Below are 17,105 nucleotides of genomic sequence, written 5' to 3' on the forward strand. Positions count from 1 at the left end.
CGCTATCTGCACTCATTAAACCTGGGGGCTTCTTTAAACAGAAGCTTATTTATACGGGCTTCATGCCCAACACATGTGTCACACTTCCGCATGTACCTTTTATTCACCATAATATGCATCGATATGACTTAAGTTTTGGCCAAGCTGGGTTGCCTGGCTCCTGTGCTTACCCCTATGTTCCCTATTGTTCGGCTAGGTGGTAAAGGGAGCACCTCTGCGATTGTTACTGTCGGGTCAGCCGGATGTGTACCTCAGACTGGGTGAAGCCTAAAGCTAGCGTTCTTAAGGGAATATTCGGTAGGTGAACTAAAGATGATCTTTTTTCACTTATTTATCTATACGCCCCCAGATGTTTTTCCTACGTCTCTTTTCGCAGAATGGACATGCACGTTAGGGCATGCCTCCCAGGGAAAGGAACCCCTAACAGAACTATTCTCCCTGGAAGATGTTTCTTACTAACCATGTAATATAACATAACTAGTTTGGCACTTGTTTGTTCAAGCACTAATGACCCCTACGCCTGGTCTCCATGCATACCCCGGTTCTTATATAACTGCGAGGGTATTCGGACACACTCAGGACCGTCGGGTCCCGAGGTTGAAGCGAAAAGGTCGGCCATGACAAACGATCTACAATCTGGCTAGAAGGCATTACACATGTCAATTAAAATCACATAGTCAATCTGACTGATTGTATTCCTCTTAATACCATCTAACAGGCTGTCTAGCTTACAGTCCTGTTGGGAATACTTTGCGGCCAATTCTACTTGGCCGTATACTAAGCTCACAGGGATCTCCTTCCCATCGGGCCCCACGGGTCCGACCTCGGACATGTGGTTTGGGTCAGCCTTCGTGTACCGCGTCTTCACCATGGCCCATGCCTCCCTGGCGCCTTGACGGCAGGCCGACATCTTCCACAATCGGAAGCGCCGCTGCGCTCCCTTCAGCTTCTCTACAAGCTCTCCAAGGCCTTCGGGCATGGAGACGGATGGCCACAAGGCCTGGGCGACGCCTTGCATCACTTGCCGAATTCGCTCGTGTAGTTGTGAGAGCTCGGGAAGAAGGTCACCCGTAGAACCGGGCATTTCCTCTGCAGGACGACCTGTTAGCATACCTACAGACATTACTCTGTTAGTCGACTTCCTCGCCGAACTCTTTTTTCAAAGTTTGTTTAAGCACTTACTAAATATGTCGCGTCAAAGCCGCTATTCTCCTTAACGGAGTCCACCAGCTGGGCACGAACATCCTTCAGTTCAACGCCCGGCTTGGTGTTGGCATCTTGGAGATCATTCTTCTCCTGCCTCACCTTTATCAGCACACTCTCACTAGCCTTCAGCTGGCGTAGGAGTTGTTGCTTTTCCGGATTTAATCCGGCGCCATCTGCAATTTCATTTGTCAGATTTGCACCCACGCCGCACTTTGCAAAATACTTATCTTTCGAAGCGTATATTACCAGAGGGGGTCTCCTTGGGCTCCCCTGCCGCGGCTATTGTGGCCTCAAGTTGGGCTTTGCACTCTTCCAGCTCCCGGGACAGTAGGGTATTCTTTTCTGTAAGAACCTGCATAACAAATGATCCTTAAATCAGTTATTCTAACTGTTTCAAGTCTCGGGGCTACTGGTATATATATAATTACCAAAATTTTCTTACCCGTATGTCTTTTACATATTGCTTCGTGGCTCTGGCTAGACCATTTTGAGCGGCACGGAGGTACGCATCTCCCGAATTGAAGGCATCCAATGCCTCTTGGGAGAAACAAGCGTCGCAAAGAACTGTCCGACGACGCCTGTGGTTCATGGCACTCTCCACCACAGAATTAGTGGCAGACAGCCTGTCCGCATCCTCTGTCGGAGGAGCGTCCGGTGCGCGCCTTGTGTTCGCCTCCGCTTCCGGACCAGGCTTTGGAGCCTGGCTGGTGGAGGCGCGATTGGCAACCTCTCCAGATATAGTCCGGCGAGGTCTCTTCGTCCTGAAGAAAGCACAAGCATTAATATGCCTTGAAGGAATAACACCTGGGAATAAGATGGCGCGCTATACCTTCGTGCCGGCGTCTCAGTCCGGACCGCACTTCTTTTTAGCCCGCGGGGCCTTGCCGCCCCTTGTTGGCTAGTCGCCGCAGGCTTGGCCTCCCGTCTCAAGGACCTCCCCTGCAAAACATGGTTGTCATACGGCAATTGAAAACACGCGAGGATAGATCCCTTTTCAAAGTGCTGGGACTTCGGTCTTAGTTACCTGTGAGGCTGGGAGTAGCCCTGGGTATTCGGCTGTAATGGCCACCAAGGTGTTGTCCTTGCTCAATTGATGAAACACCCCATCAATCAGCTCCACAGATAAGTCCGTATCCTCTTGAGAGGCCGGGTCGAGGGACCGTCCCGGATCCTCGGGTTGTGGAGGAGGGCTATTTATTTCTTTAACAGCCTGGCGCAGTTCCTGCGTTGAAGTCGTTAGACAGAATATTTAACGATGGGAATATAAAATGGATGGGCAAGTAAAAGTGTCCACTTACCCAACTTGGGGGATTGTACATAGAAAATCCACCCTGTGGGTTGACGCGGAGAAATTCCTCCTCTTCTCCCTTGTACAAAGCGGACAAGATCTTTATTAGAGCGGCAGCCGAATCCGGCCCCTTACGGCCGTGGCGGGTGCCGTCGTCCTCCCCATTGAAGTCCCACATGGGGTGGCATCTATACTGAAGCGGCTGCACCCCTCGCATGATGCATGCGGCCATGACCCCGATCATGGTCAGGCCGGAATGAGCTAACAATCTTATCTGGCCCATCAGGTAAAGAACGTCCTTGTCGCTTTCCCTCTAAGGGCTCCATGGACGCCAGCTTAGTCGCTTCTTTAGGGGAGCACTATCGAACTCAGGGAGGCCGATCCGGACAGGATCCGGCAGCGAGACGTCCTCTATATAAAACCATTCCGAAGGCCAGTCCTCGGACGCCTTCTTTGGGGTTCCGGATAGATATCCGGTCCCGGCGATGCGCCACACTTCGGCTCCGCCCACTTGATATATTGACCCCTTCTGAGAACGGGGCACAAGGCAGAATAGCCTTTTCCACAGCGTGAAATGAGCCTCACAGCCAAAAAATAGCTCGCAAAGGGCTACGAAGCCCGCGATATGCAATATGGAGGCAGGCGTGAGGTTGTGCAGCTGGAGGCCATAGAACTCTAGGATCCCCCGGAGAAACGGATGAATTAGAAATCCGAGCCCTCTTATTAAGTAAGGGACAACGCATACCCGCTCTCCTTTGGAGGGATTAGGGGCGCTCTCCGCTTGCTCTCCGCCATTATAGGTGGCAAGTCCGGCTCGAACTGGGACCATATAGGCCGGGGGGAGAAATCCCTTGGTTTGGAGCGTCACTAGCTCGCTGTGCGGGATGGAGCATCTCTCCCAATCTCCAGGGTGAGGGCTGGAAGGACGACAGGAGGAGCTGCGGGGCCGGCCATGATAGAATGGACCTCTGTCGGATACGCTTTGATGAATACTCGCGGAGGGGAGAAGGTGTGGTTTGGATCTAAATCCTCGTCCCCTTAAATAGGCGGCTCATTCACGCAGCTAGGGGTGTAAATGTAAAAACACCCTGACTTTTCATATTCGTTTGACACGTGGAAGACGGCCATTATTGGGTGTAGAAGCCAAGGAGCGCTACAGTTACAAGAAACCAGACATTATTCAACAGGTACACGGAAGTTGGAGGAGAACCCGCCTTGCAATTCCAAAGACAATTTGCGCGTCGGACTCGTCGTCATTGAAGCCTGGTTCGGGGGCTACTGAGGGAGTCCTAGATTAGGTGGTGTCCGGATAGCCGGACTATACCTTCGGCCGGACTCCTGGACTATGAAGATACAAGATTGAAGACTTCGTCCCGTGTCCGGAAGGGACTTTCCTTGGCGTGGAAGGCAAGCTTGGCGGTACGGATATGTAGATCTCCTACCATTGTAACCGACTCTGTGTAACCCTAGCCCTCTCCGGTGTCTATATAAACCGGAGGGTTTTAGTCCGTAGGAACGACAATCATACCATAGGCTAGCTTCTAGGGTTTAGCCTCTCTGATCTCGTGGTAAATCTACTCTTGTACTACCCATATCATCAATATTAATAAAGCAGGACGTAGGGTTTTACCTCCATCGAGAGGGCCTGAACCTGGGTAAAAACATCGTGTCCCCGGTCTCCTGTTACCATCCGCCTAGACGCACAGTTCGGGACCCCCTACCTGAGATCCGCCGGTTTTGACACCGACAGTGGGCAACCGGCCTTTAGTGAATAGGGGCGAACGCGCTAGAGACTACTTGCAGCACGTGCAAAGAGGCGTGATGACGGAACTTATTACGTGAAGAAGATGTATCAAGTGATGTTAGAGGCTTACAAGATCCCTGGAAGGTTCTTGAGGAACTCAGGGCCATGTGACTTTCTGTCCGATGCTATGGAAAAAAAGAGCCCCCTGGCCGTGCAAGGGGTATAGGTGTTAATGTCCCGCACAAGAGGGCTTTCACACTCAACAAAGAAGAGAGGCTCATGAAGAAAAAATCAAGGAGTGAAATGAAGCACAATAAATTGTATGAAAGGTTGAGGAAGGACATGTATTCGGCTGTTCGAAAGGACATTGAGGAGTCAATGATGATGCAGAAGACTCTAACACTGACAGATAGCCAGCAGATGGGAGGGGAGGCGGGCATGGAGGATGCTCCTTATTGCGTGACAACACCGCACAAGAGTAGTTGTGCATCAGCTAACCCCGGCGTCACTGAGACTGCATCTGCTCATGATGATGCTATATCTGATCTATCTGGAATGAAAGACATACTGAAGGGCGTGCTTAGACATTATGAAGGTACATTAAAATGTGCAACAGCCTGGGTTTGCCCACCCTTCTTGGAAGAGGGCCTCTTGTTGGACAATGTGCCATTGAAGCCGGGCTGTGTGAAGTGCTACGTGACTGAAGTAAAGTCTGGATTCTATGAATTTGCCCTGAAGAATGTCCTAGGAGACTTTGATGAGCAAAGGACCTTGGGAGAAATGCTGTTACATCACATACAGTGGCCACGAAAGGAAATAGAGTTCATCAATGAGATCCCTGAAGCCCCGCCAAGAGCAACCAATGTCGCCCCTCAACCAGTGATGCTCTCCTTGCCACAGCAGATCTCGCGTGCTTCCCCCAAAGAACCTAATACTCATAATCCGATGGTTGATGCATCAACTTGTGATCAGCCGGCCTGACTTTGTGCCGTACATGCCATGTCATCCTCCGCCCCTGAGCAGCCAGTGGCAAGGCCTACAACTGCTGAAGATGCACCACCGATTCAGATGTCGACCGTTGAAGCAGCAGGGGGAGACCCAGCTGCAGCACATGCTCAGCAGACCAACCTGGTGGAACGGACTGCTAAGCAGTCTGATGCTTCGGAACCGCCTGCTAAGTAGTCTGTAGGTCCAGAACCGACTGCTCGTCAGTCCGTCGGTCCGCGGTCGCGTGATCACATAGCAATGCGTCAGCACTTCCTGCTCAGCAAACAAACGCGTTGGCACGACCTCCTCAGCACACCGACAAGTTGGCACCACTTGCGCGGAAACCCGACATAGCTTCAATGCATGGTCAGCAGTCTGGTGCATCCGCTCCTACAGCCCAGTAGTCCATCACAACAGCACCGCTAGCTCAGCGGTCCCACATAGATAAATCGTCTGCTAAGCAGTCCGTCGAAGCTTCACTGTCTGCTCGGCAGTCTACCTTGCAGCCAACCAGATGTTCTACTAGAAATGCTTCAAGTATGAAGAAGGAAGAGGCCAAAAAGGCTGCACCCGAGAGGAAGCGCAGTGGGAGAACAAAGAGGGAAGAGAACGATTGCCTCTTACTTAAAGCACTCATTGCCCAGAACCAAATTAACAGCAGGTTGTTCGAATCGGGGAGTAATATTATTTCTGACGGCATGAATGATGAAGAAGTAGAGTTGTTGCTTGCTAAAAGTAAAGCAGCCATACTTGAAGCATGCAATTACGTCCATGGCCATTCATTTCTTGTTGGCGAATACTTTGATGAGTCCGGCTCCAATTGCTGCGAGTTACATGAATATTGCATGGATCTAATGTCAGCAGTTCATCATGGTTTGCTAGTCCACTACAACAGAGATCATTTCCAACATGATGTTGGTTCCATCAATGTGAGTTTCAAGGACTTACATCTCTTCTTCAAGTTCAATGAGCTTGATACCACTCTTGTTAGACGCCTGATTTTGTAAGTACCTAACAAACTTTGATCAACTTCTCCATACAAGGTTGTAAATGATAAAAAGCTAACTACATTTTATTCCTCTCAGGGGATTGAACGCGCAGAGAAGAAGAAGGGAGAGTGTGTATTTCATAGATCTTGCATTAACAAATGGCACAACATTAGATGGTAAGGACCTATGGGAGTGGGCCATTAACACGGTTGTCCGTCTCTTCGAAAATACATCCCATGCAGAATCATTTCTCTGGCCATATCATGAACAGTAAGTCAAGTAAACAACCACGTATACATTGATTGTCTTTCAGATTTCAACATAATTCGTAAGTTCATGGCTTTCTTAATATGTAGCCATCACTAGATATTGGTATTCATTGTTCCAAACAAGAACACAATTTACTACATGGATTCTCTTAGAGAGTCAACAAATGCTCAGGATCTGGCACATCTTCAGCAGTTCATGGATAGGTATTGAATTCTATGATGTTGAAATTAATTTGCATTCATATCTGGTTCAATAATTGATGTTGTCAAAATTTATCTTCATTTGCAGTGTGCTCGCATTGTATAAAACTAAACCAGGGAACCTGTTCAAGAGGGAACTACCTCTACAACACGAGATCGTTTCTCCGGTGACACACCAAAATCCGTTATTTTCATAAAATTTATCCAATAGCCCGCAAATACCTTTTTCTTATGCTAGTCAAATGTTCAAGCTTCTAAATAAATCAGTTTCTATTTTTGACCAAAGAAAAAATATTACATCTAACACCGGTTAGGTTGTTCCTAACAGGACAAATACATGACTAATTAATTCTGTATAAAAAATCCAGTGTCCTCAGCAACAAGCAGGGACCAACCTTTGTGGATACTATGTTTGCAGACACATGATCTCCATCTACAAATTTGCTGATAGTTGTGACGATCATCGCGAATTAGTACCAGTAAGTCTATATTAATTAATATCTTCTACTCCACTCATATGGCACATTCTGATCTTAAAAATACTACAGCTCATCTTAGAACCAAGGACCCCTGAAACACTCCCAGTTGTTGAATTGCTGATGGTTAGGAGATTTATCAGTGACTTCTTCCTGAATCACTACATCAATCCCACCGGTGATAATGAAGATTTCAGCATGCATTCTCCTGAAACATTGAGTAAGAGTTAGCTGCTGATAGGGATGGCAATGGGTAGGGTATGGGCGGGTATGACCTTCTTCTGCCCAAACCCATACCCACAGAAACCTTCTATACCCACCCATTTCAATACCCATGGGCATAAATTGATACCCTTGCCCATACTCATCGGGTATCCTATACCCAATGGGTATCCGATGGGTACAATCTATGCCATTTTAAAAAATAGAAAAATGAGTCTAAAATTCAAGTGATGATGGGCAAGTAGTATAGCATTGACGCGGCCTGCTTCGGTGGGTGGTCTCTTGGAGGAATCGAGTGAGTATGAGCAATGGTTAGTGGTACCCCCTACATTGTGAGAGGCGACACTGGGAATTGGGGGTCGCTAGATCAAGAGATGGGCAGGTGTTCAATGACGATAAGTAGAGATATCATCACTTCGGGGAGACACATATGACGTAGGAGGAGTGGCGATCAAGTACATGTGGCCTTGTGTGCTATGGATGGTTTAGGGAATACAAGATTTATGGTGGGCCATGAGGGTTGGATGTTGACTCCACATATCATAGGAGTTAGTTTCATTTAACATTGTTTGTGGGTATCCATTAGGTTATCCATGGGCACAATTTCATACCCATGCCCTGCCCATATATTTTGCGGGTATGGATACCCATTACCTGTGGGTACAAAACCTCTCCAAGTATTGCACATGCCCTTGTTTTCGGGTAGGGTACCCGCGGGTACCCATACCCATGGGCAAAACTGCCATCCCTAGCCGCTAAACATATACGCATGGATCCATTGTTTTCCATCAGATGAGGTCTTCGTATTTCGTACACTATGATTAATTATGTAATGCATATATGTGTCGGAAAATCATTGGAATTTAGCTACCCATATGTTCAATTGCAATTGTTGCGAAATCTGATGAATATTTTTCCTGTGGACACCATTTGTTCAATTGAATATTGTGGTGAATTTGCTTTTTGCATGCCGATTCAAAATGGGATATTTTGTTTTAACCTGGCAATTGGTCCGCACACGGTTCAACAAAATGAGTGTGTGCGATCCACATCGGAAAGCATACGTCAATCGTAGTTGAACCGTCGGTGATACACAACAGATCGCAAACGATTTGCAGCGCTACTACGTGTGCGTAGCATCTCCGGAACCGTTTGTGATATCACAGTATCGCACACGAGTGCTCGGAGTAAACCGTGCCCGATGTAAAATACAATCCCAGTCGTAATTTTTTCAGGAAACGTGTGGGATCCCAAACAAAAAGCACACGTCACTCTTGCCGCAACCATCGGCGATACACAACAAATCACAAATGATCTACAACACTTGTATGTGCGCGAAGGGGCTCCTAAACCATTTGTGATAGAACATTATCACACATGGTACTTGTTGGGAAACATGTGCGATGGAATCTTGCATGGCAGACGGGTTCCGCAGAAAACACGTGTGCAATGGGGCACATATCACACACAATTCATATGTTGGCCCGTGTGCCTTACAAACTGTTTCCCAGACAGTTCATTATGACACACCATTTGGTTTCATCGTATCATTAGAAACGTTTAATCACCGATCCCACACGTGTGAAGGAATTTAGTGTGTGTTGCATCGCACACGATTACACTTTGCAAGGCCTCTGGATCATGGCTCCATATCCCCGACAGTTTCTGGGTCGTGTGGGAAGGACCCCCTATCGCCCACACTCACTTGGCAACAGTTCCAAATGTCATCGTGGAAAGGGGTTAAAAACCGTGTGTATAGCACCGATGTGTACCAGCGGGGAGACAAATGCCTATGCTAAAGGTGGGGCCCGAGTCCCCGACGTCGACTGGCACCTGCTTCGTCTTGGCCCGATCCTGAGAGAACAATTGCTTCTTCTTTGCGGGCGCGGCCCTTGGGACCTCTAGAGTGTCTTTAGCGCCTACTCGTGTGGCTGTCGTGGCCTTGAAGGCGATCTTGAGGGCTAGGAGTGCATCTCTAGTGTCCCCCACCACTGTGATGATGCCACTGCTTACAGGCATCTTGACGACGTTGTAGCCGGGAAGCGTCGTCGCCATGAATTTGGCGAGGGCCGGATACCCAAGCATGGCATTGTATGGGAGGTTGATGTGGGCGATGTCGAAGTCAATGAGCTCGGTACGGTAGTTGTAGCGCGTGCCTAAGGTGAGCGGGAGGCGTATCAGCCCCAAGGGAGCGGTGGAGCCGTCGACCACCCCCGAGAAGGGCTTGGTGGGCGTGAGCTGGTCATAGGACACCTGAAGCAGATCGAAGGCTTCTACGGAGAGGACGTTGAGGCCAGCACCGCCATCGATGAGTGTCCTGGTGACCACAACATTGTTGATGGTGGGCGTGCACAACATGAGGAGTGCACCGGTGCCGACCGTGGTCCTGGGGTGATCCCTGGGGTCGAAGGTGATGGTAGTCTCAGGCCCGACGCGGCCTGGAGGAGCCCCCTGTCGCGACTGAGTAGCTCCCAGCAAACGGAGGAGTTCCTTGACATGGTGCCCCGAGGACAGTGCCTGTGACCCATCGAGGATCGCCGCGACCTCATGGGGCATCGGGGCCATGAAGCATCTGATGAGCGTGACGCATAGCTCCTCCCAAGAGGCCACCAAAGACTTCGGCAGGCTGAGCATCCAGGAGCGTGGCACGCCCGTGAGGGACATAGGGAGCTAGTTCGCCATGACCTTGTCGTCGCCGCCCGCCGCCCGGATGGCCTAAGTGTACACCCGAAGGAACTCCGCAGGGTCCGCCGCGCCATCATACCGCGGAGGCAACGCCGGCTTGAACTTCAGCGGCCACCATATTGCCGCAGGGCGGGGGAGGCCGAAGGACTGCGACGCCTCCGAATGCGCCCAGCGGCCAGGCGGGTGGGGCGACACCTGCCATGGGAACCACGCAGCATGGGCGGAGCGTAGCTGATGAAGAGGCAAAGCTTCGACATGCCCCTACCTGGCGTGCCAAATGTCGGATTCAGGGCTCCACTGACCCAAGAAAGGTTCGAACTCTAGGACATGAGCAAAGAACTCAAACTATCCAACTAACCAGCCCGTTGCCCCATGGCCTAGCTCGATTCGCGTGAACAAGGAAGAAGATGAACACGACAGTTTAGCCAGGTACGGGCCACCTTGCGGTGTAAGACCCTACTCCTGCTTTGTGGTGGATTGGCCTCACGAGGGGCAGTGGATGAACTAGTACAAGGGATGAATAACCTCGCAAGGTCTCTGGGTGAGGGTGGAAAGGATCCGATCTCCCTCCATGGTGGTGGCTATACTATATTTATAATGACCTCGGTCCTCTTCCCCGGAAACGTAGGGGGGAAGGGATCCCACAGTGGCCAATTTGAAAGGGGACAAGTAGTACATCTTATCCTGACAAAAGCCTACAAAGCTTCTGGTCGTGACACTGCGGTGGGCTCGGCGATGACATATGTCCTACTGCACTGGTGGTCTTGGTTTTGTGGCACCGGAATGGAAACCTTTGCCTGATTCCCCGGGAACCCATGCATGTCCTTTCCTCCTTAGCACCAAAGAGGAAACGGCCTTCTCTATGCCTGCTGGCGCCCGCCTGCCTTGGTCGTCATGGCTTGCATCATGGTAGCCTCATGAGGCTGGGTACCTGCATAGAAATCTCCGCTCCTCGAGAGTCCATCTGGGGAGGCCGCTCCCTTGAGAGGTCTTGGTGTTTTCCGCCCCACGAGGCTTGGCCCCTCGCGAGGGTCTCGTCTTGGTGGTCTTGTAGGTGGGCCGTACCAGGCCATCGATGAAGCCACGCCGTGGGCCACAGGCAGGCAAGTCTGGGTACCCCGGTTCCCAGAACGCCGACAACAGGTCCCTAGTACCTTGTCTTCTCACGTTCCCCCCAGGAGAAGCCTGGCAAGAAAAGGTTGAAGGGCCCCAGATTAACCTCGCTGCCGCCCACATTTCCTTCATGAGACCACTGAGCATCGCGACTCAGGGGCCTCACTAGTCACGTAGCCCCTCACCCCTTGGTTTCGTCCTGGCATCATGATCAGACATCCCAATGGTGGCCGAGGTATGCACGGGGCTGGCCCGTGCCGGTGAAGAGCGCAAAGGCAAACAAGAAGGAAACCAAACGCGAAAAGGAAATCATGAAGTTCCAACAGTTATTACAAGCACCAAGTGTCAAATTCAAACAAAGTCTTACGCCTCCACGAAGCATGAAAAGTGTCGCGGGATAAATTCTAGGAGGAGGGGTCATCGTCGCCATGGCTGTCACCACCATCTGCCTCAGCCGCGATGGGCTCATCTTCAAGATCATTGGCACCGCCATCGCCACTGTTGCTGCCACACACCCCAGCTACCGCAGGGTCGGTGTTAGGGTTGCAAGTGAACTTCCCCAATAGCACGGTCAGATGGCCTTTCATGGCTGCTGCCGTGGAGGCGTGAAACTCGAGAGGGACCGGGCCAGTCACTGCGTCGAAGTTGAAGCTGGGATTGCGGAGGTAAAGGTGGCTGAAGACGTGTGTCACTGCCATGGAGAAGAGGTTGTGGCACTCCTCTTCCAGGACGGAGTCCACCTTGGCGGCGGCACCTTCAAGTTCCTCGGCAAGCTTGAAAGAGAGCCTCACGTAGCCGCCCTCAGGCATCTTGAGTGGGTCTTTAAATCCTCCTCTGCAGATGGACTGTAGCGCCTGGTGAGCCCTGAGCTCGAGGGAAGGGAAGGTGCCGTGCACCGCAGCCGCTTTTCCTTTGGCGTTGGCAAGGATCTTCTCCCTGGTGTCCAGCTGGGCCATTGCCTCAGAAACGTGCTTGGCGTGGGAAGCTTGGGCTTCAATCACCTCCTCCTTCAGCTTGGTGATACGTCCATTTTGCATCATGCTTTTACATTGATATGTATTGCATTATGGGCTGTTATTACACATTATAGCACAATACTTATGTCTTTTCTCTCTTATTCTACAAGGTTTACATGAAGGGGGAGAATGCCGGCAGCTGGAATTCTGGACTAGAAACGGAGCAAATATTAGAGACCTATTCTGCACAACTCCAAAAGTCATAAAACTTCACGGAGAATTATTTTGGAATATATAAGAAATATTGGGCGAAGAAAGCACCAGAGGGGGGCACCTGCCATCCACAAGGGTGGGGGCGCGCCCTACCCCCTAGACGCGCCCCCTGCCTTGTGGGCCACCTGGCAAGCCCCTGATTCCCATCTTCTGATATATGGTGCCTTTTGACCAAGAAAAAATAAAGAGGAAGCTTTCAGGACGAAGCGCCACCGTCTCGAGGCGGAACTTGGGCAGAACAAATCTAGGGCTCCGGCGAAGCTGTTCTGCCGGGGAAACTTCCCTCCGAGAGGGGGAAATCGAAGCCATCGTCATCACCAACGATCCTCTCATCAAGATGGGGTCAATATCCATCAACATCTTCACCAGCACCATCTCCTATCAAACCCTAGTTCATCTCTTGTATCCGATCTTTGTCTCAAAACTTCGGATTGGTGCCTATGGGTTGCAAGTAGTGTTGATTACTCCTTGTAGTTGATGCTAGTTGGTTTATTTGGTGGAAGATCATATGTTCAGATCCTTAATGATAATTAATACTCCTCTGATTATGAACATGAATATGCTTTGTGAGTAGTTATGTTTGTTCCTGAGGGCATGGGAGAAGTCTTGTTATAAGTAATCATGTGAATTTCGTATTTGTTCGATATTGTGATGAGATGTATGTTGTCTCTCCTCTAGTGGTGTTATGTGAACGTCGACTACATGAAACTTCACCATGATTTGGGCCTAGGGGAAGGCATTGGGAAGTAATAAGTAGATGATGGGTTGCTAGAGTGATAGAAGCTTAAACCCTAGTTTATGTGTTGCTTCGTAAGGGGCTGATTTGGATCCATATGTTTCATGCTATGGTTAGATTTATCTTAATTCTTCTTCCATAGTTGCGGATTCTTGCGAGAGGGCTTAATCATAAGTGGGAGGTGTTGGTGTCAAAACCGGCGGATCTCGGGTAGGGGGTCCTGAACTGTTCGTCTAGGATCGATGGTAACAGGAGACAGGGGACACGATGTTTACCCAGGTTCGGGCCCTCTCTATGGAGGTGATACCCTACTTCCTGCTTGATTGATATTGATGAATATGAGTATTACAAGAGATGATCTACCACGAGATCGTAATGACTAATCCCTAAAAGTCTAGCCTGGCTATGATTATGGTAATGATTGTCCCTATCTGGACTAAGCCCTCCGGTTTATATAGACAAACTGGAGGGGACTAGGGTTGTACAAGGTCGGTTACAGAGAAAGGAATCTTCATATTGGGTCGCCAAGCTTGCCTTCCACGCCAAGGAGAGTCCCATCCGGACACAGGAGAGAGTCTTCAGTCTTGTTTCTTCACAGCCCATTAGTCCGGCCCATGTCCAATAGGTCGGACGCCCGAGGACCCCTTAGTCCATGACTCCCTAAGTAGCCCCCGAACCAGGCTTCAATGACAAGGTGTCCGGCGTGCAAATTGTCTTCGGCATTGCAAGGTGTGTTCCCCTTTCCGAATACTTCAGGATAGTCGTCGGACGAAATGACAGTGTCCGAACCTGCAACACAAGTACCACAGCCGTAGAGTATAGTATTTTACGAGTCCAATCTGCTGATAATAATTTTTATAACATGACATCATGCTCGCTCGGTTATTTATTTCGAACCGTTTCCTATCCCGTCGTTCCACGTTTCGTGGCATGGTTGTTATTGGCATGTCCTGTCAAAGTAGAGATCGTGTCCCCTTATTGTGAGATTATCATCAATACGAGCATGGGTAATCCAACCATTCTGTTGGAAAGATTCCTTAGGAGGAGGCGTTCAATACTCGGTGCCTTTATAAAGGAACCAAGGGCCGTCTTTTTACGCCAAACCTCTCCTTAGCCTTTCCAACCTCAAGTTCTAGCACCCAAGGTTCGACTTCATTGCTCCAAGCTTCCCCATCTTGTCTGGGCCCAGCCCTCAAGGTCGATGGGTGGCTTCCTCCGTTACAGAGGAGGATATCACAAAGCTTTGGGCGGCTAGATACCTGGCCGCAGAGATCCCCCACAGGCTTCCTGCTCAAGGACAGGTTATTCCGACCCCCAGATCCGGCGAGAGGGTCGTATTCATCCGTCACTTCTTCCTAGGGCTAGGGTTCGCTCTCCACCCCTTTGTCCGGGGGGTAATGTTTTATTACGGACTAGATTTTCATGATCTAGCTCCGGATTCTCTCCTCCATGTCTCGGCGTTCATCATCACGTGTGAGGCCTTCCTCTGAATCCCCCCACACTTTGGCCTATGGCTCAAGACCTTTAGTGTGAAGCCGAAGGTATTCGACGGGGAACAGGAGGAGTGTGGCGGTGCTGTAGTACCAAGTGGGGAGCAAGCTTACCAACACTTTTTGGCCAAAAGGCTCTTTCACCGAAACTTCCAACCAATGGCAGCAGGAGTGGTTTTACATCACGGAACCCCGTAGTACCAAGTGGCTAGCTATATCCGCGTTCCGTTTCGGCCGTCCATTATAGCTTGCATCATGGATCCATAAGGGGCTGGACTGGGGATCAGTTGATGAAGTGCAGACTCTATAGATCCGCATCCGAACCGTCCTTGAGACGGACATCGATCTTGTCGACGTGATTCAAGTAATGCTAGTCCGCCGAGCTTTGCCATGCCAGCGTAGGCCTCTCCGCATGTGGGAGTTTAATCCGGAAGGACCACGAACCCGCCAACACTTCTTCGGCATTATGCACAAAGGGATGTGGAAGTTGTTTTTAGGAAACAAAAACATTGGCCGGACACCACTGAGGACGCCGGCCTCGACTGCAACCGTCCAGATACCCCGGTAAGCACTTGAATTCCGAACACTTTGTATTTAAGTATGCCGTAATACATTACTGAGCAAACTATCTTGTTCCAGGGCTAGGTAAAGAAAGCGGAACTAATTAGGTGTTCGCCCCCCCCCCTTCCCGAAGGCTCAGCGGATCCTGTATTAACAAAGATGCTGGCCCCGGCTCCATACCAGATGCCTGTGAAGGAGAGCAAAGCGGAGAGTGGGAGGACCAAAGATGGCCTCCATCCCGAAGGTATATCAGACATTGTGTCCGGGGGAATCAAGATTGGGAGGTCAACATCTCTCCCCCCCCAATAGAAAGAAAAGGGTCGCCTCCAAAGATTGGGAGGAAAAGGCTCCTAAGTGAGGCAAGATGCCTTTGACGGGTGGCTCGGGCTTGGAGGACGACGTCATCGCACAGTCCCACGATGAGGACAAGCCTCGGGACAAATCGTAAGTGAACAAGGGTGTTTTAAACATGTTATGTTCCTTGCTTGTAACGTCTAGAATATATGTTTTTTGCAGTTCGGCACGCAGTCTTCTTCAACAGTCCTCTTCCTCGGGGGACCTTCTCCCGGAGATGATGGAAAGCGAGACACCTCCATCGGTCTCCTCGCCCAATAGGGCGGACAACTTCAAGGTATCATCGCAAGGGGTCTCCCCCGATCAACAAATGGTGCAAGGGATGAAGACACCATTCGAAGGTGATACTTCGGAGGCCCAGGGTCCGGTGGCCAATAATGGAAGTCCCGAGCAGTCCGGTCTATAGCCGGATACGAATAAACGGATTCCTTCAAAGGGAGGCCGTACTCCTTCAGCAGCTTCCGGGGACCCATAGGCACTGGATACATTGACGAACATGCTGCGGCGGGCATCCGTCTCAGAGGAACATCGTACCTTGATGGGCACAGTGGTTGAAAAGGTCATGTCCGTGAAAAGCGGATTGAATGAGGCCTTCGTGAGCCTGCTAAGAGGCTTCGAGGTTTGTACTATAATATGTTCGATTGTGTTTTATTCACAAAATACAACTGTGTATAGATAGTATCCCCTGAGACTCTAATTGGCTTCCCGAGGGAGGCGATTTGAGGATCAAAAGATATGCCCAGGAAATAATCTAATCAATTAGAACACAGGCTGTGACCTCCCCAGTAACTGCCCGAACTACAGAAGTTGCGGATTTGCAACACAAGATTGATGAGGCAGATAAGGATATCGCGCTTATCAACAGGCGACTTGACAAGGCGCAAGATATGTTTTTTGGGGCAGCCATACTATGCACGTGTTTACAATATAAGCATGATGCAAAGAATTGTGCAATAAGATGTACGTATCTGCAGATGGTGCTGCTGCAGTCGAGGTCCTTCGGGTTGAGCTAGCCCGGGCCAAGGAGCAGGCCCGGATTAGTAATGCGGCTGCCAAAAAGGCATCTGTCGAGCTAAAGGTCGAACAGGCTGCTTGGCACCGATGCAAGGAGAAAATATCCTCGATGACACTTGAACTAAAGGAGGCCGTTAGCCGCTGCGGATTTCTCGAGAGGGATAATAAAGCCAAAATGGCTGATCTTGACAAGGCCTTACAAGAGCAAAGAAAGGCCCGGTCCGAATCTAGACTGGCCCGGGAGGAGATCCGGGAAGCTGGGGAGATCGAGGCTGGTAAGGCCTTTTTACTGCAAACTAAGTTCGGCGATCCGAATTATGCCCCGCTTAATCAAGTGTGGAGTTCTGCAGATGCTTTATTGGATTTGCTGAAGAGTGCTTCCGATGCGGCGAAGTTTTACTAAGCGCAAGAAGGGTATGCAACAGAGAAGCTTTTCTGGTCACAATTTGGTGCGTCAAAGCGCCCATTGTTGCTGAACAAGCAGATGACCCAATGGACACAACTGCACCGGATATCCAGCGCTTCCATGAAAGACGTCGTA

The sequence above is a fragment of the Triticum aestivum genome, chromosome 2A, assembly GCF_018294505.1.
Source record: "Triticum aestivum cultivar Chinese Spring chromosome 2A, IWGSC CS RefSeq v2.1, whole genome shotgun sequence".
Lineage (NCBI taxonomy): Eukaryota > Viridiplantae > Streptophyta > Magnoliopsida > Poales > Poaceae > Triticum > Triticum aestivum.